Source organism: Sceloporus undulatus, chromosome 2, assembly GCF_019175285.1.
Source record: "Sceloporus undulatus isolate JIND9_A2432 ecotype Alabama chromosome 2, SceUnd_v1.1, whole genome shotgun sequence".
Classification (NCBI taxonomy): domain Eukaryota; kingdom Metazoa; phylum Chordata; class Lepidosauria; order Squamata; family Phrynosomatidae; genus Sceloporus; species Sceloporus undulatus.
In genome coordinates, this window is record NC_056523.1 from 185,943,936 (window position 1) to 185,970,885 (window position 26,950).

The 26,950-nt window shown below is 45.3% G+C and overlaps 1 protein-coding gene and 1 long non-coding RNA gene across 4 annotated transcripts in view; one reads left to right on the forward strand and one right to left on the reverse strand.

Annotated features, from left to right (window-relative positions):
* The window catches only part of LOC121921025 (caM kinase-like vesicle-associated protein), a 53,583-nt gene extending 37,250 nt beyond the window's left edge, over positions 1-16,333 (reverse strand). Inside the window, exon 1 of one of the 2 annotated variants that reach the window (XM_042448481.1) lies at positions 16,181-16,333. The gene's annotated coding sequence lies outside the window, so the exon portion shown is untranslated. The remainder of the gene's footprint in view (positions 1-16,180) is intronic. The other variant, XM_042448484.1, reaches the window with a different exon arrangement.
* The window catches only part of LOC121921027, a 39,526-nt gene that overhangs the window by 1,519 nt on the left and 11,057 nt on the right, over positions 1-26,950 (forward strand). The window contains exons 2-3 of one of the 2 annotated variants that reach the window (XR_006101825.1): positions 10,966-11,111; positions 12,715-13,169. This is a non-coding gene — a long non-coding RNA (uncharacterized LOC121921027). The remainder of the gene's footprint in view (positions 1-10,965; positions 11,112-12,714; positions 13,170-26,950) is intronic. The other variant, XR_006101824.1, reaches the window with a different exon arrangement.

The window sequence follows — 26,950 nt, forward strand, 5'->3', positions numbered from 1 at the left end:
CCACACTCCGAGGAAGGAGTGTGTTCCACTGTCGAACAGCCCTTACTGTCAGGAAATTTCTCCTAATGTTGAAGTGGAATCTCTTTTCCTGGAGCTTGCATTCATTGCTCCGGGTCCTAGTCTCTGGAGCAGCAGAAAACAAGCTTGCTCCATCCCCAAAAAGACACCATTTCAAATATTTAAACAGAGCAATCATACCACTTCTTAACCTTCTCTTCTCCAGCCTTAGGGTTGCCATCCCCGAGGACCTCCAAACTGGGAAAAATGTAGGACAAGGTTTTTAAATGTAGGACCTTTTTAAAAAATTTCCTGGCCAGGAAATTAAAAAAAAAGGTCCTACATTTTAAAACCTTGTCCAAGGCCTCCCTGGGGCCTGGGAGACAGCGTCTCCCAAGCCCCAGCGAGGCCTTGGAGGACTCCGCGATCGCGGATCCGCCTCCAGGGCCTCGCTGGGGGGTGAATCCCAGGGACGGGGCCAAACTGGGGCAGGACCGTGCAGACCTGCCCCAAACCGGGAAAGTCCCACCCCCAGGTGGGATATGGCAAGCGTATCCAGCCTAAACATCCTCAGCTCCCATAGCCATCCCTCCTACTGTGTGGTTTCCAAACCCTTCACGATTTTGGTTGCCCTCCTCTAGACATGCTCCGGCTTCCCAACATCCTTTTTGAATTGTGGTGCTCAGAACTGGCAGGTGAGGCCAGGCCAAAGCAGAATAGAGTGCCACTATTATTTCTCTTGATTTGAACACTATACTTCTATTGATGCTGCCTAGATTTGCATTGGCCGGTATCTTCGCCTGCCCCTTTTCTCCAGATGCCTAAATGGCATTTCTAAACGCTGAGCTAGTTATTGCAATGCTAGAAATTTTGGACCGAAGAGAAATTTCATTCGGAGGAGCAAAATTCCTATTTGGAAAGGCGCTGTCCTCATTTGCTCTCCCCATAACCACATCCCTGCCATGAGGCAGAGAACAGGGGCTGCCTCAGGGCATCATTATAAGGCAGTAAATTGTAATCTTTTTAAAAGAAACAACTGAGAGAAGGTTGCAGGAAGGCATTTGGCTCATCAGCCTTCAAAGTCGATAAGTTTTAGGCCAATCCTCATAATAACAACAGCGGCAGCAACAAGGTACCCTTGTGAATGGCTAGGATAGCTGGTCCAGGGTTTGGAAATGTTGTGTTTGTCTGATGAGCACGGATGTCATTGACCGCTGGGTTACAGGGCACCCAGAACCAAAGGCTAGAAACCAGGAACAATGGAAGGATAACAAATAGGAATGGATTAAAAGATTAAGCTCAGATTAGGCACAGTTGAGAGAGGCTTCCTTCTCCTTTTTCTTCCTGCCAGAATCAGTTTCTCCCTCCATTGCTTCCTGGTGAGAAATCACACCATCTGCAACTGCATGTGTGGACTCTTTCTGATGTGCTCCATTGTATTTTGGACATTGAAGCAGAAAGCATTTCTCTGTTTCAATCGCTCTGCTGTCACATCGATTACACAATGCTCTCCACTCTGTAAAGTTTTTGGAGTGGGTGTGAAGTCGCACATTGTCCACTTGAGGGTGCCACCGCCACACCACTAGAGCATTATTAGTGCATCCCTGGTGTGGTTTTTTTATTGTGTGTGTGAGTGTTATTGGAGTTTGGGACTGAGGAAGCATGTGCATGTTGTGTATGTGCATGCTGTGACTAACAACTTTTTGTCACTCTTGCAACACTGGAAGAAGCAGAGGAAAAGGAGAATAATGTATTTGCACACTAAAACCCCCACAAAGGAACTATAGAGAAAGCTGCCAGGGGCAAATGGAGAAAAGAGAGGAAAAGAAGAAATAAGGGAACCCAGAAAGGAGATCAGAGGGGCTTTTGATGTGGCGAGCCCCACAGGATGCTGAAGGTGGAACAATGCTCCAGAGATGTATCCTAAAGTCTGTACAGACAACCCCACATCTGTCACACAGGGTCTGCTATTGAACTGTCACAAAACAGGCCTCTATCGTCTCTCCCTGCCCAGCATGGTACAGTGGTTTGAGTGTTGGACTATGACTCTGGAGACCAGGGTTCAAATCCTCACTCAGGCATGGAAACCCACTGCGTGATCTTAAGCAAGTCACACACTCTCAGTCTTGGAGGAAGGCAAAGGTAAGGCCCCTCTGAACCTTAGGGTCACAAAAGTCTGAAATGTCTTGAAGGCACACACCGCCGCCGCCATATAAATTCATTACTGTACATTCTATGTTTTGTTTCATTTATTTGATTATATTATATGGTACAGTTGGCCCTGCATATTCACAGATTTTTTTTTATCCACGGATTCAACCATCCACAGTTTGCAAATATTAAAATATATATAAAAATTCCAGTAAGAAAACCTTGATTTTGCCATTTTATATAAGGGTCACCATTTTACTATGTCATTATATTTCATAGAATTTGAGCATCCACAGATTTTGCTTTTCTCAAGAGATCCTGGAACCAAACAGCAGATACCAAGAAAGTTTATGTCTGTCAGTCTGTGTGTGTTGTGTGTCTTCAAGTCATTTCCGACTTATGGTGACTCTAGGGCGAAGCTATCATGGAGTTTTCTTGGCAAGATTTGTTCAGAGGAGGTTTGCCATGGCCTTTCCCTGAGGCTGAGAGAGTGTAACTTGCCCAAGGGCACCTGATGGGTTTCATGGCCATGTTGGGAATCTAACCCTGGTCTCTAGAGTGGTAGTCCAATGCTCAAACCACTGTGCCATCCTTTCTCAATATATATGTGTATGTATATATGTATGTATGTATGTGTGTGTATATACGTACATATAGATATATGTATGTATATATACACAGACATATGTATATAGTCGCCCCTCCTTTCTCGCGGATTTGAGATCCACGTTCTTGATTATACACAGAGGGATGACCTCCGTTATCCTCAATGGGGTGTCCCCTGTGGCATGCGCCCTGTGCGCACCATGGAGGGCACCCCATTCAAGCCTATGGGGCTTGAATAAGTGCAAGTCTCAATTTTTGCAGATCCCTCATGTAAATGGAGGGCCAACTGTATATGTATATGTGTATATACACACATATACACTATATGTATGTATATGTGTATGTATGTATACACACATATATGTATAGCTACATAGGGTGTTTTTTTTAATGTTACAGATAGTTTGACATTTTATAACTCCAAACTTTAGCTGTTCTTTTCCTCAGGTTATTGCTTATGTTTGAATTCCCCATTTTTCATTTGTATCTGTCTTTGAAGGCACACACCACTGCCGCCACCATGGTCCCCCTCTCCAGCCTTCAGAAACACCCAGCATCCTTCCTTCTTTTCCTCAGAAGCCCCTTCCTTTCCACCATGAATACAGAGAACCTGTTGCTGAACAGAAAGACATGGAACAAGAGAGAGAGAGAGAGAAAGTGTATGTGTGTCTGTGGGAAGTTGTGGTAACCCCGTTCTTGGTGCGGTAACCCCCCTTTTCCCGCCAAGAAGCCAGTCGTTGCTATGGCAACCCAGCAACACGTTAGCAACATGGGTGTCAGGCAACTCCGTGGGCCAAAAGGGATACAAGGGCCTAGCCACACCCGGCAAAGACACGCGTATGTATGCCTTTGTGGGTGTGCACAGCAAGACATACATGGATGCATGTGTGTGTGTGTGTGTGTGTGTGTGTGTGCATATATATATATATATGTACACAGAGAGATGTCACCACATAGAGCCAAAGAAATGTGCGTGCAGCCTCCAGCTGTGCAGACAGTTTATACACAGAGGAAGACATGCAACCACTGGTGGCACAGCGGCTGGCACAGAGATAGGTAACCAAGTAACAGCAGTGAGTCACACAGTCACAGGAGCAAGGTGGCAGGGACACACACACAGCCACCCGACATATATGTATGTAGCAAAACACACATCTTGGCAAGATTCGTAGGTCCCACAGGGTGTGTGCGTGTGGATATACAGATATAGATATACAGTTAGATACATATACACACATACACACATAACCACACAGCTGCCTGCCCGACATGTATGTACATAGCAAAACACACTTCTTTGCAAGATTTGTTCCCACATGGTGTGTGTGTGCGTAAATATATAGATATAGACAGATATATAGATATACACACCCACACACACACACCTGCCTGCCTGCCACATATGCATGTAGCAAAACACACATCTTCACATGATTTGTAGGTCCCACAGGGTATGCATGTGTGAAGATATACACACACAACCACAACCACAACCACACAGCTGCTTGCCCAACATATATATAGCAAAACTCACATCTTTGCAAGATTTATAGGTCCCACATGGACCGTGTGTGTGTGGATATACAGATTAGATAGATAGATAGATAGATAGATAGATAGATAGATAGATATACAGATACACACACCCACACCCACACCCAGAGAGAGAGAGAGAGAGAGAGATATGCCTTCCTGCCACATATGTATGGAGCAAAACACACGTTTGCAAGATTTGTAAATCCCACAGGATGTGTGTGAGTGTAGATATACATACACACACAACCACAACCACACGGCTGCCTGCCCGACACATACGTACAGAGAAAACACACATCTTTGCAAGATTTGTAGGTCCCACATGGTGTGTGTGTGTGGATCTACACACACACACACACACACAACCATATAGCTGGCTGCCCGACATGTATGTATATAGCAAAATACACATCTTCACAATATTTGCAGGCACTCAGAGACTGTAGCGCTGCCTGCCTAGCATGTATATACTTTTCAAAACACACAGCTTTTCCAATGTACATACATGCGGAAGAGGCAGCTGTGGTAATGGTGGTGTGTGTGTGTATATACTATACACACACACACACAACCCAGACAGCTGCCTGCCCAGCATGCATGTACATGGCAAAACGTGCATCTTGACAATATTTACAGGTCCCATGTGGTGTAAACACACACACACACATATAGGACCAGTCTACACAACTGCGCATGCACCACAGGGTTTACAGCAGAAGAGGCAGCAACATTAATTCTGAATGAGGTCTTGCACGAAAAAGCAATTTACGCACAGTTAGCCATAAACAAACATGCTCAGTTGCATAAACCTACCACACCATGCACCTTAAAAGCATGTGTCCTGAGGCATCAGGATAGGGGGACACCCCCCTCCTATTTGCAGAATCGTAAAATGAACAAACATAATGTGATGTGTGTAGCCAGCCTGTCCCCTGAGAGAACAGCAATGCAAACATGGATACACACTGAACCAGAAAGCATATAGGAAGCAGGTGGTTATGTTTCATGAACCCACAGAGTGAATATTCCATTAGGAATGCTATGATTCCTAAACACATTTATTCTCTCTCTCTCTCTCTCTCTCTCTCTCTCACACACACACACACACTCACTCACTCACTCACTCACTCACACAGATAGATATACACAGGTATGTTTCATACTATAGAAAAGATAAACATCTGACCCAGCCTTTGGCCTTCCAGATGTTTTTGGCTTTCAGTGGATGGAAAGAGAGAAAGAGAGAGGCAGGAGATTAACAAATAGACAGGCAGGCAGGCAGGCAGGTAGAGAGGTAGATAGGCAGGCAGAGCTTGATGATAGACAGATGGATAAGAGCTAGTGCAGTGTAGCCATTTTAGTGTTGGACTAAGACTGTAGGAATAAAGTAATGATTTATTTGTTCAAATCCCTGCTTGGTCTTGGAAATCCACTTGGAAAGTCACACTCTCTCTGCCTCAGACGAAAGTAATGGCAAACCCCCTCTGAACAAATCTTGCCCCCAAATTCCCTTGACAGATCACCTTAGCGTTGCCGTAACTTGGAAATGACATAAAGGCACACAACAACAAAGACAGATATGCAGATTGTCTGCATGTGAAAGGCAACCCATGACAAAGTGGATCCCTTCTAAAATTAAGATTCCATGCTGTCTGTCCACATGTCCACATATGCATATGTATTCACAGGGGGAAGTCATATGGTCAGCTTCATCTGCACCTACTAGTAGCAGTTAGATGTACCTACATTTATTTTGCACTACAAGGGAGAGAGTGGACATTAGGTGAAGAAGAGAGCAAGCTAGGGTTGCCATATCCCGGTTTTACTTGGGACAATCCCGGGTTTGGGGGCCCTGGGATCATCCCGTCCCGGTTTTGGCAAGCTGTCCCAGGCCCAAGGGGCCCCAGCGTTCGCACACCTCCACCACGCTTCCCACAGGCCCACAGCTCCTCCTCCTCTAGCCTTGGCCACAGGAGGAGCTGCAGCATCTCCAACTGCCCACAAGGGGCAGTGGCTGGCCCAGAGGATCAGGAGCCCAGGTAGGCCTGTGCAGGGCTGTGGTGGCACATCGGGAAGGTTGGGGCCGCCACCGCCATTTGTCGCACATTCTCTGCAACATCAGTAGCGGGAGAAAGGGAGAGGCCTGTAGGCCTTTCTCCTTTGGTGTGGGGGGGTGCTTCCTTCTCTTTTTCGGCTCCACTGGCTGCCCAGCACGGAGCCAAGGAGGACAAAGAAGCGTTGCCGAGGCGAGGCTTCTTTTCCTTTTTCGGCCCCGCCGCCAGTGATGGAGCCGAAGAGGATAAAGAAGCCTCCCCGGGCCGAGGCTTCCTTCCCTTCTTCAGCCCCGCCGCCAGTGACGGTTTTTTTCGTGTCCTCTATTTACAAAATATGTCCTAAATTTGGGGGCAAATTTTGTCCTACATTTGTCCTACATTTTTTTACATTTGTCCCGGTTTGGAGGTAGACAGTTATGGCAACCCTAGAGCAAGCCCATCTCTGAAGACTGGCACATCCAGTTGAAAAATCTGGGGCATGATTTTTTTTTAAGAATTACTTAGGCCAAGGGTGAGGAAAGTGTTGGCCCTCCAGATTGATTCCAGATCCTATCATTCTTGGCTACTGACTGCTGACTGCTGATGGGACTTGCACTCAAACAGCATGTAGAAGGCCGCAGGTTCCCTACACTTTGGTTCATGCAAGGAAACTGTGCTAACTTAGTGAAAAAATGTTTTTCTGTACCTCTTCATTTAAAACAGCGAGCCCTTCCCAGTACCATATAGAATCGTAGAGTTGGAAGAGACCACTGAGACCAGTGGTTCCCAGCCTTTGGTCCTCCAGATGTTTTGGACTTCAGCTCCCATAATTCCTGAATGTTGGCAAAATTGGCTGGAGCTCTTGTGATCTGAAGTCCATGCTCAGTGCAAGGACTCCAGCTAGAGTATGATACCGAGCTTTAGAAATCCCATTCGTTTTCAAAAGCACATTGTCACGTTGTTTTTGGTGGTGGTGAGCATGGTCTGCCATTGAAAACAAGCAACCCTTAGCCTCTTTGGGCTCACAGAAGATGATTTGGGCTCACAGAAGATTCAGATAGTCTTCTGAATCCATTTCACATTCTCCCTCAGCAGCAGTGACTTCTATGTCAGTAGGATGGTGGATCTGCTCCACCTTTTAGTCCAGATTTTGGAAGAATTATCTATGGTAGCAGATATCAGTATCTAATATATAGGGTCAGAAACACATTTTAAATTTGTTTTTAACCACAGGGTTTTGGAAAAAATGCTGCTATTTAACTCTTTTAAAACTTTTGTAAAGTAAGATTTTAACTTAATCTTGTTTTAAATTACCATATATACTTGACTATAAGTCAACCTCCTGTATAAATCAAGGGCAAATTTTGGGGCCAAAATTATGGATTTTGATCTGACTCATGGATGTCGAGGGTAAAACGTAGTGGTGTGTAACAAAGGCTCTAAAGAATGAAGCAAAGGAAAACAATGCCAACGAACTTACAATATTCCAGTAGGCATCACACAAAAGGCTGAATGGATGAGAGAATAGAAAGGAGTCAGTGCATCCAGGACAGATTATGCTCTTGCCTTTCACCAGGGGATAGTTCCCCTTTTTATAGGCATTAAAGTACAGGACTATTGACCCATGGACCCAGGTTTTTGGAGTCAATTTTTAACTAAATTTTCTAGACTTATACAGGAGTATATACAGTACTATAAACATCATGGGGGGCGGGGAGCAGGATATAGATTCAATTGAATAAATAAATAAACTAACAGAATTTTGTCACTGGTATCTCAACTTTTCTTTTAATACAGTTGGCCCTTGGTATGCTCTGGGGGCTAATTCCAAGATCCCCTGTGGATAGCAAAATCTGTGGATGCTCACGTTCCATTAAATATAATGGCCTAGTAAAATGGTGTCCCTTATCTAAAATGGCAAAATCCCAGATTTGCTTTTTGGAATTTTTAAGGAAATACTTTCAATCTGTGGATGAATAAAGAATTGGTGGGTATTTTACCCACTCCCCCTTATAGACAGCAATTCATACTGAGTGTTATCCTGTGTCCACATAGCACTGTACAGTGGTCAAAGCTTGGGAACGTTTATCTTCCCTCTAAAGAAAGCCTCACCCAGCCAAACCGGTAGCCATTTCGTCTGGGGGAGTCTGAGTATTATAGTCCAAAAAAATTAAAATCTCCATGCTGTGAGAATGGTGTTGGAAGTACAGTACATGTTCCTTTCAGTTCCTAGGTGCCCCTATGCTCCTTCCTCTTTCTACGCTCATGATTTTGTTCAGCTTGAACCCACTGGGCAAACGTTTGCCTCAGATAGCTTTCCTCTCAGGCTGAAGATGTATGGAAGATTGTATCCTAAGAGGCACAGCCATTTGCAAGCACAAGGTCAATGAAATATGAAAGTCACTGGGGCTAATCTAATTCCCTTCCCTAGGCAGCTCAAGGACCAGAACGGTGGGGTCATTGAATAACACCTTGGGGAAATTTAAAATCAGGCTGAACTTTAAGCAGAAAAGCAAAATCCATCATCGAATAAAGGAAATCAGATCAGGAGGGCACTTCACTTTAGCTGCTCAGCTCCTTAACACTTTCGACTCCTCTCTTTACTAATTGATTAACACTGCAGATAAGTTATCTTATCTCAAACAGGCTTTTACTTCCCATTCTAAAAATCTTGCTGACCTTTGCAGCTAGCCAATTTGTAGTTTCAGGCTTTTTAAGCCCATTCATGAGAAAAGTAGGATATAAATCAAATAAATAAATAAGTCTTTCCCACAAGTTCACCATATAGCCTTTCACATCAATCATCATCTCTTAGGTGGGAAACAGGCCATTTTTCTTTAGAGAATTTAGAGTGGATTTGAGAAAACTATTCACACATACGTTTCCTTTTGTCCTGCAGTCATTTCCAATTAAATAGGCTTTGCAGGTTTTTCAAACAATCCCCAAACCTGCTTACGAGAAGCAAAATTGGGGTGAGTGATTCCCCGCTCAGCCATGGAAACCCAATGGGTGAATTTGGGCAAATCACATGTTCTCAGCCTCAGGGGAAGGCACTGGCAAATCTCCTCTGAACAAATCTTACTAAGAAAACCCCATAAGTCGGAAATGACTTGAAGGCACACAGCACATATAATAAGCGCTATTAATTATGAACGTTTTTTTAAACTGACTTCAGCTTTCTGGAAGAAAGTGGCATCAACAGCAAACTATTGTCAGTCCCTGACTTGTATGCAAGTAATATGAGGCTAATACTACTGGTCTACCTTGCATGATTGTTGCACAGATTACAGAATCAATGCACACTAAGCACTTTTGACATTGTGAAGTGATGCACAAAGCACTTGCATAAAGTGATTATAACTAGCAGTGCCCCATTCTCTATTGTTTTTCCAAAACCCATTCCTGCCCCAGTCCCCGATTTCCCCCCAAAAAAGAATTCAGATACCTAGGCGTGAAATCTTTCTTTCTAGGGTTTTCCATTATGGAAACACATTGAGATAAAAAGAAATCCTATTGGCCAATAGGAAGTGGGGGAAATCTAGTTTTTATACAAGGGCTGCTTATTTCCCCAGTGTGAGGTAGTGCTTTGAGCACTGGACTATGACTCTGGAGAGCAGGGTTCAAATCCCCACTCAGCCATGGAAACTCACTGGATGACCTTGGGCACATCACACTTCCTCAGCCTCAGAGGGAGGCAAAGTCAAACCCAAGGTTTGCCTTGGGGTCACCCTAAATTGGAAATGGCTTGAAGGCACACAACAACAGTTATGGCACCACAGACAAGTAAAATCAATCATGTGCTCATGAAGGGATGGGGAGTTTGAGGTTTGTGCTTGCAGCCCTGCTGTCATTGCAGTGGGGAAGTGTGCTGGGCTGGGGGTTAAGGACCCCACAGAGAGCAGCCTACTCTGCTCACAGCCCAGGGTAATTATGCATTTGTGTGGTTTGTTTTGCATCCACAAACTCTTCTAGAACATAGCCTCATAGCCCCCCTCCCAAAAAAAAACTCCACCCAAAAATATGGATGCCAGCTGTGAAAGCCTTCTACTTCATATTTGTGAATTTTATTGAATCACCTGGCAATCATCCAATGGCTAATTCACATGTGCAATAGAACAGTGTCCACACCTACAGTTTAGACAGATAGATTAATTGAAAGCAGAGGTTACAATAGTTACTTTCTAAGACTACAACACCAAGAAGCCTAGCTGGGGCATTTTGAAAGTAACATGCCCAAGTTCAGGCTTGAGGAGCCTGTCTGCATAGCTCTGTTTTCCAAACACAGGGAAATGGCAGTAGAGTTCACAAAGAACAACCAGAAAACCCACATTACTGCCCCATTGCTTCTGCCACTTGGAATTATCCCCTTACTGTGGTTAATGGCAGGACCGGCCCTGCAGACAGGCATCTCCCATCACTCTCTGTTGAGGCAGGAGCATGAGGAAACATGCACAATTTAAGCACTCCTGCAAGTTCAGGGAGACAGAGTGAATACTTTCCTCCACATTGCTGCTAATTTTATAAACTCCTATGCTCTGCTTCACTAAGTTGTCTCCTCACCCCACCACACTCTAGCCTAAACTCTCCTGGCATCCTAAGTTTTTCACACTCTATACATGGTGACGCATGTTCTTCGTTTCAGATAAGGCCTTGCGTTCGACCTCTTGGCTTCCTTTGCCACACGGCACACTCTTAGCTGAAGTGTGAACGCAGCTGTACCAGGGCAATTGACAGCCTTTTGCTGTTTCAAGCGTGAACAAGCTTGTCACAGGAGCAGAGCCAAACAGGGTACGCAGCATGTGTGGGTTACTGCTCAGAAGCTGTGCCGTCACTAGGGCTGGTGTCACCCAGTGTGGTAACTCATAGTGTCACACACGCCCCGCTATCGACCTCCTCCCATACCACACCAGACAGAATCCTTAGTAATGTTTTTTGTACTAATGTTACCCATAAATCATAATGCCTGTATATCACTGAATGTCATGGAAATAGTTGTGACATCAACAACTAGCAACATTAAAATTATAACTTTAAATTACAATATCATACGCACAGCCTCACTGTGTTTACATGCACCTAGTTTCATGTCGTTAAAGTGAACATTTGGTAAGATGTGATTTTAAAATAATAATAATAATTTTAAAATAAAAAAAATAATTATTTCAAAAATTAACATTTAAAATTTATTATTTTTAAAACTAGGGTATATCCTTTCTCTCCCCTCTGAGCCTTGCCCTATTCATACCATCTCTTCAGCATTTTATAGGGACGCAGGGGAACACCACAGCTTATTTCTGCCAAATGCAGATGTTTGGGGCACTGTTGTGTCACTCTCCCTTTGGGGTGCCACCTGGGGTAGGCTGAACCCCACAGCCTTCTAGTGATGCCTCTGATCAGAAGAAAGGCCAGTGGAAGCAGGACAGGACTGAGCCTATGTAGCATGAGGCAACTGCTTCAGTCACACCGCAGATACTGTGGTGGGAAACAGGTGCCATCTAAGTCCCCTGGCCTTTCCTGTCTCTTGGGGAGCCAAGAGGTGTGTGCCAAATGGCCTGTCCTCCACCCTCGAAAGTAGTCTGTGGTCCTTGGGTGTAATAGAAGACACTGTCCCATCACACAGAAATGAAGTGAAATTCAGGTGCTTGTCCAGTTGATTGTCATTGTGGTATATGAAATTGGATGGATGCCATCTTGTCCTTTAGCTGAGGCAGCAAAATGTCTGGCTCCACTCCTTTCAGACATTGTTGTGTGAGGAAATGGGACACCAGTGGCTCCAGAATAATTAGGAAATCTCCCAGGACACACAGACTCACCAAACTATAGCTCTAGATCGGCTGACAGAGATCTGGGAGATTTGCAGACCAGACAATCTATCATTTAAAATGAGAAGACACAAACTGTCTTCTAACCAGCTGTGGCAAAATTAAGAGAACATGGGCTAACAAGGGTATGAGTTGTATGTGGAAGGACTGCCATTTCATTTCAGTTTCTGTAGTGAGAACAAGTTTTTTTGCCAGGTCCCAATGGGAGGGCCCGATTTTTAATTAAAAACCCCAAACAGATTGACGAAGGATGCATCTGGATGATAAAAATGATCCTAGTTCTTCTTCTTGTCCTTTCTGATATTACCTTTGAGATCCATACATATTTTGTCTGTCCCAGGATATTGCCTGTTAGCTCCTGGTACAATCATAGACTTTCAATACCGGCTACTCAGGCTGTTGTATTTTAACTCAGTATAAAACTGGAACAAACAGAAACAAAAACTAGGACTTTTCAATCACTCCAGATGCACCTATAGTCAGAACATCCTTGCTCTTGATTCTTGGTACAGAAGGCTCTGGGATTTAAAAAACTGCTATCCCCTCACTTTTGTTTTTCCTAATCGCAGTTCTGTACCCTTCCTTGAACATGAAATGCACAGCAGCCATTCAGTTTGGTGGAACACAGAAAAGGCAGCAAGGGAAGACCTCATTTGCTCCATCGTTCCCAAACCCAATCCACCCTCCCCACTGAAGAAGAAGTGACAAGAAGGTTCATGTGGCTGGGATGGGAGAGGAAGGTGTGGAGAGCAAAATTAATTTTCACCTGAAGTGACAAAAGAGCTTGAGCCGGCTCTCAGCGTAAATGAGCTCAGAGCCTACTTCCTAAATACTGGCAACTCTAACTTCATTGCAATCCTTAGAGAGGGGAGAGAGAAAGAGAAACGACAGGCATGATCTTCTTTTACGTAGAAGGCTATCAATCACCAAGAGAGTTGGAGGTACACCTGGAGGATCGTTCCCTTCCTGGCCTCTTGGGTTCCGGTATAGACTTCTCTCCTTATTCTGCTTTTGTCAATTCCAGGTAAGTGACCTGCAAGCAATTGTTCCATTTGCTGCTTCCACAGCAGAGACCAGGTGAAGCAAAGATCCCCATGGAGATATCTCCACATTGCATAAGTCCTAGTTGATGTACAGGGTGGGGGAAGAGTGATGTTTAAGGATGCTTCTGTTTAGGTGGAATTAATTCTAGCATTTCCTAAATGTTCGGTGTTGGAACTGTAGTACAAGATGAGTAGGTGACACTTCTTAAAGCAGATCCCCACTAGATTAGGCCAAAAGCTAGATTGGTCCAATATCTGTTTTCCACAAAGTCAAGCCAGATACTTCAAGGAAACCTATAAGCAGGTTATGAAAGCAATAGCTTTTCTCCATTGCTGGTATTTAAGGATACACTGCCCTGCAACATGGAGGTTCTGCTTAGCTATCTTATTTCATCATGAGTAACAGAATCTTTGACAGAATTACTGTCTGTGTCTCTGTCAAAATTCTCCTTTGAAAGCTACTTGTGCCACCGACCATCCCATTGCCTTGTGGCGACAGATTCTGCAAAGTAATGTCACTGGGTGTTTTATTTTGTCTGAATTTACGGCCAGTCAGTTTGCAGCTTCATTATTAGGGGAAAAAGAAAAATCTCCCTTTCACTCTCTCGCTCTCTCTTCCAAAGCGCCCTGTGATCTTATCCTCTTTCTGAGCTGTGTTAATTTAATCCATGAGCTTACAACATGCGTTGATGCAGCACAACACACACACACACACACATACACACAGACAGAGGGATGTGTATGGCACACATAACACACACACAGATTGTACAAAAAATAATTTTGCAGCATATACTCAGGGCCATTCTCAGCACAGCGAGGCAGTTGCCTCAGGTGGCAGATGCTGGGTAATGTGGTAGAAATCGCCATGGCATCTGCCTGACTGTTTTAGGGCAGATCACCATGTTCCAAGCAACCTGGCCCCTGTATCTCTTAAATTAGCCATCTCTCCTGAGGTGAGATGGAAGGTGCTGTCCCATCACCAGTTTTAAAGAAAGATACACCTGCCAGCCCTGTCAACTTCTTAGTTGAAATACAGGTGGGAATGAGAGGCTATTATCATGTCCTCCACCTCAGGCAGCAAAATAGCTTGGGCTGACCCTGCACATACTCAAGTCCTCTTAATGGGGAATTAAGACACTTCAGTCAGCCCTAAACACACTTTGGTTCTGAAAAGCTGAATGCCATTATACATCTAGGCATTCCGACACATCCGTTCAAATCTACAAGGGGAATTGGGAGAGAACAGAAGATTTGGGTGGGGAATTGGAAGATTTGGTCTTTTGCATATCCAAAAGCCTTGGCAGTTTGCAGTAGAGATGTAAGAGATTTTTCTCACACACAGACACACACAAATGCAAATATTATTTGATTTAATGAACCCATCAGTTGTTATTTATGCTACACAAATCCCAGAGAATATCATCAGAAGCAGCAACAGCTTCTTATGAGACCAGGTCAGTTAGGTATTCTGTCCTCCTAATTGCAAAATAGTGTGATCGAAAGGATGTTGGAGTTGAGACTCAATGGAGCGTCATGGGCAGTAGGGAGCAGTAAGAGATAGGACCTTTGATAGATGGATGGGCAAGGGGAGTTTTCTTTTAGGGGGGTAGGTAGGGAAAAAGGCTTTAATTCCAGCCACTGGGAATAAGTCATGGGACTTCAAAAAGCTCCTTTCCACAGCCATAAAGACTATAAATGCTCAGACGCTGAGCAGATTTCCCAGACACTCCTGCTGACTCCACAATTCAGTTTTGTGATTGTAGTTCTGCAGTCCTTAAGATAGTTCCAATTATGCTGGATTCAATAATTCCATTTTGTTTGCAGTAAAAACGTCTGGCTTTTCTGTACAGAAAGAACCGACTTGCATGTATGTGGATGTAAGGTGCAAACATGTGGAAGATGTTCACTCTTGAAGCACATAGACACAGCGGTGCACAGGAAAAGTTTGTGCAAAAGAACTGGAAAGAATCATGTTAGCTGCTTGCATGCATGAACATGCCACATAGACGTGCTCAAACATGTGTGCTCATATCTGTTTGCTTATATGAGTAGAGCATGAACGGCGTGCACAGAGAAATGTACACATGCTCATAGGTCCCCATCTATTAATACACATATGCCCAAAGACACGCAGGCAAAAACACACTGACCAATTACAAGGCACTCAAACAGGAGATATGAATTAATACACATGAACACACTTGTAGACATCCATGGATGTATACCTTTCACTGACACAGAAGAGTCATTTTCCAGAATATTATCCGTGCATCTCCCACTCTCAGACAGACAAACACATACACTTTTGTGTATACAGACTACATATACTGATTTCTCTTTCACACACACACACACACACACACACACACACACACACACACACAGGAAATTTCTGTGTGTGCATGTGTGTGAGGGGGAGAGATAGAAAGAGAGATTCAGATACAAAGGAATGTACAGTATTGTACAAAGCCCCCAGTCACTTGAGTGCATCAGATACCCCGAATGGTGTGCTGAAAATCTTTCCCTGATGGGCTCCATGTGCAAAGTGCATTCCTCTCCTGCTATTTTCTGTGTTGCCAGGGTCTCTTCTTTATTGTTCCCACTTGACACACCTGGAGCCCTTTTGGCTGTGCCTCCCTCACAGTGCCACCAGCTGCCCCTGGTCCAGAGGGAGCAACCTCTTGCCACACACAGGAAGGCACACTCCTGCCTTCCCCTCCCCAGTCCCAAAGCTGTGCCTAAACTTTCCAGAAATCTAGGTGCAAGGACAGAAACAGATGTGGTCCATCTAACAACCAGGGTCCCTCCAGTTCCAAGATGAGATTTCCAGCCCATTCCCAGTAGCCCCAAACCCTGCTAGCACAGAACATGCACTCCTGCATCCCATTCTCTGGCCACAGTCTTGGTGATGCCCCATCCATGCATCATCCCACCTTTGGTCCCCCCATCCCTGAATCCCATCCCAGCCCTTCATCCCCCCATGTCCTACCTGGGGGGGAGCACTGGATGTCCCTCCCCCACCTGGGGCTGTCTGTCTGCCTGGGTCTGCCTGGGTGCCCACCTTACAGCTTGCCACAGGGCACAGGCTGGGCAGCTCGGGATGGCTCAGCCATGGCACGGAACTGCCTGCCTCTGTGCTCCCTGGCAGAGAGTCTGAGCCTTGCCTGGGCTGGCAGAGAGCCCAAGTAGAGGAAGGCAGGGGCGGGAGCGATTGCTGGATGGAGGGATAGGATGGGGGGGGGGCACTGAGGGAGGAGAGACCCAGAAACACATGGAGAGCCCAAGGCTGGGGACATGAGAGAGAGAGAGAGAGAGAGAGAGAGAGAGAGAGAGGGAAGAGAAAAAGAAAGAGAGAACACGCATAAGAGGCAGATCATGGAAGAGAGAGAGAGAGAGAAATCTTTCAGAGCCCTGCATCTCTCTTCACTGTGTGCATAATGCAGGCACCTACATGAGCACAGGTGAACATGGCATGGTAAGGTAAGGCATGGGGCACTTGTTGGGGGCTTCCTAGTACCTGCCCACCACCCATGGGGTTCTCTTGCCTCTTACCTGGACCAGGCTTTGCCCAGCACTGGTTAGGTGTTCTCAGTGTGGAGTTTTGTATGATTGGTATTTGTAGGGCTGCCTAACTTTTGCAGGAAGGGCTTCAGAGTCGTCTTCTTCTTCTTCCTCTCCTCCTCCTCCTCCTCCTCCTCCTTCAGCTGCAACTGTAGATGCTCCATGGGCACCAGGCTGTCTGTTTGAACCGAGAGGCTTGGGTATAGCTATGTGTTTTTTGTGCCTTTTCATTCCAAAGTGATCTGTGTACAATTGCACATGTGTGTTGGTGTGTGTGAGGAAGACTAAGGAAAGCTTACACTTCTAAAGGGAGAGCTTGTGGTCCTTGTCTGGGATCTGGAATGGCTCACACCTTCCCTTGGGAGCATGCCTTCAACATGCCTTCAAGTCACCTGTTGGCTTTTGGAGACTCCACAAATTTCACAGGGTTTAAGGAATAGTCAGAGGTGACTTTGCCAGTGCTTTCCTCCCAAATACAGCCTCATTGGTGATCTCCCATCCAAATAACCACCAGGGCAGACTGTGCTTAGCTTCCAAGATCACAGGGGATTTAGTGCCAGTATATCAAAACTACTGGCATGATTTGGGGTGTATGGGTGCATGTTTCTATGAAATATTTTATCTGAGCAGTGTTTCCTATATTTATGAACAGAAAGCAGCTTTTCTTCAGATAAAAAAATTATGTGGTGTTGTGGAATCTATACACACATATACATTTCCCCCTCCTCACATGGCATGCATGCATTCAATTCACCTTTGCTCTCCATATGGCATGTTTTGGCTCCCTACAGCACTGGGTTATTCACATCAACCATGCTGGGCGGTTGGGGATGGCAGTGGTGGACACCTGAAGAGTCCACTCTCAGAATGATAGACCATACTGGAAAAGAACATAAAGCCACTCTTTTGCACCCCTATTCCCCATGGGAGAAAGCATGGAGTAGATAGGATCGGGGACAGCAACTGGAGAATGGGATACAGGATTAGATGCTGGGACATATGTCAAGATACATGAACCATGGGAAGTGATGGGAGCTGGGAGGTAACAGAGATTAAACAATAAAGACATGCAGGTCTACCTTCCATGGGACTGACTCTCATGTAACTGTTCACAGGTAATTGTACATCCCTGCCTATTGGTGTGCATCATATGTGGCTTAGAGCATCTTCTCTAGCATGTCGCTTTTGCTGTAAACAACGGCTTGTCTTGCCTAGCTGGTGGTTTTTGTGCAAGGACACGCATTAGGGCCAAACATATCTCAGGGTGGTGGTGGCGGAACAGACACATATACCATGACCTCCATTCTGTTGTATAAGGCTCTTATGTGTATAGTCCTCCTGTGTTTATAATCCAGCAGGGTTGAGTGCATCTTGGAGTGCTTGTGTCGATCAGCCAGATTTCTTCCAAAAAGAGAAGAGTGCGTATGCCTCAGCTATTTCCTAAGGGGTGGGCAGGCTTTTTAAAAAAACAACCCCACAAACTTACAAACCTACCCCTTCTCACCCTGCCTATCCCCCGAGAAAGCAGTGCATTACTCCACTCCGAAGTGTCTCAGGGTGAGGTCTGTGTGAATGTGTCAGCTTGCAAATCTATTTGTACAGCCAGAGACTCTGCGGGTGTGAGATGCACTCCCGATTCCTTCTTGGCAAGGGGAGAGGGAAGGGGGCAGGAGTGCTGGGCTCTGTTCAAAGCTCTGGGCAACAGGTCAGGCATGAAGCATTGTCTGGTGATGCTAATTCCTGGAAGACTGGGGGAAGGAGTGCTAAAGAGCAGAGATAGAGGGAGCTCGAAGGAGTGTTAAAGAGCAGAGATACAGGGAGCTTGGGACCGAAAGCTATCACAAGAACAAGAGCTGCGAGAGAAGGAACTCTGTGCCGAGATAGTGTTTGGAGAGAACATTGATATAGCTCCGAGAGAGAGAGAGAGAGAGAGAGAGAGAGAGAGAGAGAGAGAGAATGTTTCTCCTTTCTAGCCCAAAGCAAGGTGTATTTTAAGATTTACTCCCTCTGACAATGGGACAGGGAAAAGAACAGATGCACCAAACATCTTCATCTGTCCATAGGGCTGGGGAAAATGTGGCCTTCCTGGTGTTCTCAAGCTGCAAAAGCCACCATGCTTTAGCACTGGCTGTGCTGGATATGGCTGATGGGAACTGCAGTCCAACAGTCTCTGCAGGAAAACACATTTAGACACCAAGTGCTTTCCACAAGAGCAGATTTGCCAGACTTTTCAAAGCAGCTCCCTGTTCTGTGACATCTCTGTAGTCACCCACAGGTGATTGATGTTGATCGCCATGTCATGAAAAGCTTCAGCAACCGATTTCTGAAGATTAAGCTATTGTTAGAGACAGAGGAGCAACCGCTTCTTTATTCTTTTTTAAACGATTTATTCCTGATCAGTTGGCAATCCCGCTCTGACAGTTAAGAGCCAGTTTGTACATTCAGTCAAATCACGCAGTGAAAGCTTTTATTGGGCCTTGCCATGACGGGCATGAAGCGTGGGGGGATGAGTGCTCCTGGATGGATGAACAAACCTTCCAGTCCATAGAAAAAAGTCACCGTCAGAAAGCTGTATTGCTAATTCACAGGATCCAGGGAGTATTTAAAGGATGCCACATCACCACTCAACCTGGAAAGATGCCTGAAGTCACGGACTCCAAGAAACATTTTATCACTGAGTCTTCTAAGCCTGAGCCAAACTGAACCAAGATGTTCTGCTGAGTAGACAAGCATATGGTTTAGTGGTGCTAGTCCTACCAGTAGGCAAAGCAACCACCTTATTTTGGTGTGTGGAGCAATGATAGCCCAGGGCCTTTCCCATCTCCTTAAAGATAGGCCTGCCACACCTCGTCTGTCTTGCACCCCTTTAAGTCACCTGTTGTCTTTAGATGTAATGGAGGGTGATGTCTTGTCACCACTGGTGAAGTAAAAAATAACTGATAGTCCTGACAGTGTCCTATATGGGGGAGGCATCCTATCCTTTGCCTTAGGCAGCAGAATATCATAAGACTACCTTGCACTTTGGCTGTAAAGGTGGAAACCAATCATGTTTCCCAGCAGTTAAATTCAACCCTTGTCTCTAAGGCCTTCTGCCCTTTATCACAGTGAGAATCGCAACAAGCAGCATCCCCCCACAATGGTTGTTTGGGGAAAGAACATCACCTGGCAAATTGGTAGCTGTCAAAAAAAAAAAACCCACAAAAAACCCATTGGGAGTTGTATTAAAGGGAGCCTATCGGCCCATCAAGGTCTGTTTTCTACACTTGGGTGGGTGAGTCAACTCAGGCCCTCCACTTGTTGTTGGACATCACTTCCCCATAGTCTTGTGCATGGCCAGTGGTGAGACAGGCTATCAGTTACAGTCAGCCAAACTCTAGAGGGCCACAGGTTACCTGCACCAGATAGCCAGGGTGTCAAGATCGCGGTTGAGGTGAATTCTCTCCCCCCCCCTCCCCACAGGAAAACCATCTGATGGGGAGATGAATGAAGTCTACTGAAGGACCATGACAGCCTTGTTTCCAGCTGGCCACTGTGGCTCTGTGTTTAGGCAGGGGCTTCATACAACGGCCATTCATACGGAACAATGCTTATTCCTACAGCGTAAAAAGCTCTGCCTGCTGATTTCTATACATCAGCTTGATAAAGGCACACAAACAGGCTCACCACTCTCCCCTCCCTTTTTCCTCCTGGTTAAATGATGAAGCCATCTGGAGGTCAGAAAAGAAGAAGCTACTTTTTAATTACTGGTTTTCTTTTTTGGAAAAAACAAACAAACATACAATCCTCCTGAAGAGGCTGTACATTGTTCCTTGTGCGCATTTGCCTTCAAGTCGCCTCCAACTTACGGTGAACCTATCACATGGTTTTCTTGGCCAGTTTCTTCGGAGGGGGTTTGCCACTGCCATCCTCTGAGGTTGAGAGACTGTCACTTGCCCAAGATCACCCAGTGGGTTTTCATGTCCCAGCAGGAATTCGAACCCTTGTCTCCAGAGTCATAGTCCAATGCTCAAACCACTGCACCACACTGGCTGGCACATTGTTCCTTAAGCCCCCTTTTACTCTCACAACAATCCTGTGAAGTAGGCTAAGCTGAGTGAGGTGGGCTTATGCTCAACAAGCAAACTTCATGACTGAGTGTTGTGCCTGGATCCCTTCACTTCTAGTCCATTGTAGCTTTTGTAGAGGGTCACATCAATTTTTCAAAAAAGCATGACAAAAGATCACATGAGGCTGCTTTACCTCCTCACTTTTCCTTTACATACTTGCCACTGGCATCTTTGCTGTGCCCCAGTTCCGTAATACCCTCAGCCAGCTGCACGACCCATCATTCTCCAATCTTGATATCAGAAAACCCACAAACCTGTTTGTCCCCATCCCATCTCAACCTTTCTGCCACTGCCAGTGCTTCTCAGTCACCTGTTTTTCTCTTTCTTTTCCTTCCCCAATCCCTATTCTTTTTGTGCTGTACCTTTTCAGAGAATGTCTTTTTTTTTAAACTCATCAGTAAACTACACTGGCAGCCTTTGGTGGGCCGCATGATCAGGGTCAGACTACGGCTAGGGAGCCACAGGTTCACATTCCCACTCAGCGGTTGACTTTGGGCCAGTCAAGCCCTTCTCATTCCAGTCTACCTCACCAAAGTGGTGGCTAGGAAAACAACACAAACACTGTCAGCTCAACTTTGTAAGCTTCCTGGGGGAAGAGGCAGGATTAAAGACGCCATTGTTAGCAGTAGATGGCGGCACATGTGTATTCCCAGCTCCTACAGTGACACTGACTGGAAGGCAATCAGAGTTTCTTCAAAATATTAATATTGGTTTAATCTCTTGGGGGCTTTGAGCAACATGCTCCTCTGCCCCTCCCTCAAGCTGGCTTCTCGCTTAGCTCTACTTCACTAGAAAGAGCTTAAGAGCTTTCTAATCCCTTTCCTGGACCCTACCCAGAGTGGTCACCAAGTAATTTGCAACAGGGAACATGGAAGCACCCCCTCAGAAACCTCCCCCCCTCTCCTGAACCCCAACTTGCCTCCTTTGCCCCCTCTTCTCCCCCCACCTCTTCCACCTCCACCCCTAGCCTCAGCTCACCACTGCCATCTGTTTGTCACACATCTGGAAGGATGCAGCCACCTCTGGCGTGGAACTAGCAGGAGAACTGCTCTCTAGGATGCTTATACTGGCTCACTCTGCAAGATGCACTCACAGCTCTGCCTTGGCTGTGAATGGAGATTAACACCATTTGCAGAATGGGAACAGCTGTGCCTGATTTAGGAACTGCTATCCCCAGAGAGAATGTGCAGCACCAAGGAAAAGCAACGGAGGTGAGGAACCAAATGTTGAGGACTTGGAAAACCTTGGGCTCCATGGCTCCGAGAGGACAGAAATGGCACCCCAGCACATGGTGGGGTTGGGAATCAGGGGACCCCTGGATGTTAGGGGACCATGTTCAGGGGTGATAATGGGAGTGGGTTGGGGGTACAGCTGCCAACTGAGCCTCCCAGAGTGCTCTGCCAGCACTCCAACTATTGCTTGCCTGTAGAGCGGGTGGGTAGACAGGAGAGTGCATGAGCGTGAGTCACATCTGCTCTTTGAGACTCAGTTTCTCTCCCTTCCCTCCACCAGAATAATAACTTCCCATTGTTGCTATAAACCTTTGCAGAGATGCAGAACTCCAAAAAAGGCTCAAGGAGGTTGAACACAGCTCCTTGTGGCAGTAATGAGAAGAAAATAAAGACAGAAAGAGCATGTGTGTGTGTGCACACGTGTGCAAGAAAGAGAACATTAACTCTAGAGAAGCCAGGAAAGCGCAGAGGACAAATAGTGTATGAGCCAAAGGAGGGAATCTCAGTAAGTGCTCAGATGCTTAGAAATAAGCCTGACGAAAGTTATGTTTTAATTTAAAAAAAAAAAAAACCACACACACACACACACACACAGAGAAATGAGATCTTACAGAGCACATGTACCCTGTGGCTTGCCCTAGAAGGCAGAAAGACAGTCTGTTGGAGCCCTGCCATGGTCTATAAAAGCCACCTGATTTTGCCAGGCAAACAATGCACTAGAGCTACCTAACTAAATGGCAGGAATATGATACAGAGAGGGATAAAGGCACCTGAAAGTTGCACCAGTCAGAAGCTGACATTTTTTAAACACTAGTGCTTGATTAATTTGTTTGAACCAACTTGTAGAGGATTTTTAGACAAGCCATGGGTGGGCCATATCTCCTCCAATAGCAACCTAGGATAGGCCCACACTACATGCGGCCCGCCAAAGGATTTACAGCAGCCCATGAGTCATAGAATCATAGAGTTGGAAGAGACCACAAGGGCCATCCAGTCCAACCCCCTGCCATGCAGGAAATCACAATCAAAGTATCCCCGACAGATGGCCATCCAACCTCTGCTTGAAGACCTCCAAGGAAGGAGACTCCACTACACTCCGAGGAAGTGTGTTCCACTGTCGAACAGCCCTTACTGTCAGGAAGTTCCTCCTAATGTTGAAGTGGAATCTTTTTTTCCTGTAGTTTGCATCCATTGCTCCAGGTCCTAGTCTCTGGAGCAGCAGAAAACAAGCTTGCTCCCTCCTCAATATGACATCCCTTTAAATATTTGAACAGGGCTATCATATCACCTCTTAACCTTCTCTTCTCCAGGCTAAACATCCCCAGCTCCCTGAGTCGTTCCTCATAGGGCAAGGTTTCCAGACCTTTCACCATTTTAGTCGCCCTCCTTTGGACATGCTCCAGTTTCTCAATGTCCTTTTTGAATTGTGGTGCCCAGAACTGGACACAATATTCCAGGTGGGGCCTGACCAGAACAGAAAATAGTGGCACTATGACTTCCCTTGATCTAGACACTATACTTCTATTGATGCAGCCTAAAATCGCATTGGCCTTGTTAGCTGCCGCATTGCACCGTTGACTCATGTTCAACTTATGGTCTACTTGGACTCCTAGATCCCTTTCACACGTAGTTTCATTCAGCCAGGTGTCCTCCATCCTATATCTGTGCTTTTCATTTTTCCGCCCTAAGTGCAGTGCCTTACATTTCTCCGTGTTGAATTTCATTTTGTTAGCTATGGCCCAGTTTTCTAGTCTGTTCAGGTCATTTTGAATCTCGATCCTGTCCTCTGGAGTATTAGCTACTCCCCCTAATTTGGTGTCATCTGCAAATTTGATAAGTATGCCCCCAATATTGTCCTGTCCTCCAAGTCATTGATAAAGATGTTGAATAGCACTGGGCCCAGGACAGAGCCCTGGTCACTTCTCTCCAGGATGAAAAAGAGCCATTGTTGAGCACTCTTTGGGTTCGGCCGGTCAACCAATTACAAATCCATGTAACAGTTGCCTTGTCTAGCCCACATTTTACAAGCTTGTTTGCAAGAATATCATGGGGAACTTTGTCAAAGGCCTTACTGAAGTCAAGATATACTACATCCACAGCATTCCCTTCATCTAACAAGTTGGTAATTTTATCAAAAAAAGAGATCAAGTTTGTCTGGCATGATTTCTTTCTCTGAAATCCGTGTTGACTTTTTGTGATTATGGAATTACTTTCTAGATGTTCACAGACTTTTTGCTTAATTGTCTGCTCTAGAATCTTTCCTGGTATAGATGTCAGACTAACTGGACGATAATTGTTGGGATCCTCTTTTTTCCCTTTTTTGAAGATGGGGACAATGTTTGCCCTCCTCCAGTCTGCTGGCACTTCTCCTCTTCTCCAGGACTTCTCAAAGATTATTGCCAATGGCTCTGATATTACATTTGCCAGTTCTTTTAATACCTTTGGATGTAGTTCATCTGGTCCTGGAGACTTATATTCGTTTAGGTTAAACAGGTATTCCTGTACTATCTCTTTGCTTATTCTGTGCTGAAATTCCTCTTTTCTGTCCTCTGCTCCATTATCATCAGGTTGAGTTCCCTTTGCCTTTTCTGAGAAGACTGAGGCAAAGAAAGTGTTGAGTAATTCTGCCTTTTCTCTGTCCTCTGTTAGCATTTTGCCATCTTCTGCACACAGTGGCCCTACCATTTCCTTCTTCTTCCTTTTGCTGCGGACATATCCAAAAAAGCCTTTTTTGTTGTTCTTAACCTCTCTAGCAAGCCTGAGTTCATTCTGTGCTTTGGCTTTTCTGACTTTACCCCTACACAGGCTCGCTATTTGTTTGAATTCCTCTTTGGTGATTTCCCCATTTTTCCATTTCTTATACATGCCCCTTTTTAATCTTAGCTCAGTTGAAAGTTCTTTGGTCATCCATCCTGGTTTCTTGAGACATCTCCCATTTTTCTTCCTCATTGGAACTGTTTGAAATTGTGCCTTCAGAGTCTCCCTTTTAAGAAACTCCCATCCATCTTGAACTCCCTTCTCTTTTAGTATTGTTGACCATGGGATCACACCCAGTATTTAAGTTTACTAAAATCAGCTTTCCTAAAGTCTAGGATGCGTGTCTGACTCTGCCTGGCTTCTCCTTTCCAATGTATAACAAACTCTAGGAGAACATGGTCACTCCCACCTAAGGATCCCACCACTTGCACCCCATTAACCAAGTCATCCTGGTTGGTTAGGATAAGATCTAGAATGAGGATGTGGAACAACTTGGCTTTCTCCTGAGGAGAGGGCTGGGCAGAGGAAGATGGGCAAATACTTGCCCTGCAAGGTTCCTCTGCTGCTCTGCTTTCTCCAGAGAGGGCAAGCTGGAAGATGAAGAGAACGGAAAAAATGTTCACCCTTTAAGGCTTCTTCACCCTCCTGGGTTTCTCCAGGGGAGTGTTGGGCAGAGGATGTGGATTAAATTTATATTAATAATGATATAAAACCTATGCGGCCTGAAGGTTTCACTTATTTTAATTTTGGCCCTTACTTACTGACAAGTTGTGCAGGTCTGACATAGGAGGCAGCCATTCCTGTGCCTGTCAGTATCTCTGAAGAAGAGAGACTCAGGAAATATGAAGCAGTCCTGGAGAACAGAGAGTCCACTAGAGAGATACACTCTTCTATATTAGAAATGGAGAGCTGTGGATTTCCAGTATTTTTGGCCTCTGATCCTGTCAACTTCAACCAGCATGGCCAATGGTCAGGGATGATGGGAGTTGGAATAAAAAAAACAACTGGATATCTATATATTGCCTATCCCTGGTCTAAACATTCAGAGATGTAGGGTGGAAAGAGGTAAGTGTGAAAAAGTCATGGTGAACAGTGTAAAAGCAATCAATGCTCTTTCTGTCTGCTCTTCTATCCCATGGAAAACATGTGACATAGAGCTACCCCCTAATATGGTACCCTCCAGATATTTTGTTCTTGCATCCCTATCAGCCCCTGCCAGCATGACCACATCAGAGATCATGCAATATAAAATGTCCAAAACATCTGGAGGTCAAAATGGCTACCTTGTTCATCTTTCCATTGTATGAAGGTACACTTGGGGTGACAGACATAGTTTATGCCCTACCCCTTTCCTTTCCAAGCAAGCTCTATTTCTATGATGTGGCAGAAATGCCATATCAAACTGTTGCTGCTGGCATGTCAGCCCCACTGCTGCAGTCTCCAGAAGTAGCTCCAAATGCAAACACAGTTCAAAAAGCTTCTCACTCTCTTTTCGCCAGTTCTAGGCGCCAGCCTCTTGAGGCACACAAAAAGTCTAAAGTCTGTTATAATGCAACATCCCTCCCCTTGTTTCCTCACCACATGGAAATACTGCTCAGAAAGCCTCTCAAGGCCATCCATTTTCATGCTATTATTACCAGCACCCAGCACTCAGTGAAGGAGGGAGGGAAATGTCATTGTAGCTTTATTGTTATGTTCTAGAAACAAAGAGTGGAGTATCACAGGATTAATGGGAAAAGCTGGGTTCTTCTTTCAGGCAAACCTTCAAAATAGGACTGATAGGAGATCAATTCAGGATTGGGAGCATACTGCCCTCCATTTTTAGAATCCAGATGAGACAATGTATGTGTTTCCTATGATCATTTTCTAATTATTTTTCTACAGTTAGTGGGAGCTGCTAATTTCTGATCCTCCACTACACTCCCACTCAGTAGAACTCCTATACCACAGAATCCTAAGAGTTGGAAGGGACCACAAGGGCCATCTACTCCAACTCTTGCCATTCAGGAATACTTCCAAAACAGAGGAGCAACAGACCTAAATTGTACAGAGACAGTATAAGGATGCAGTAAGAGGAATGCTTTATCTGTTCGATTACTGCCT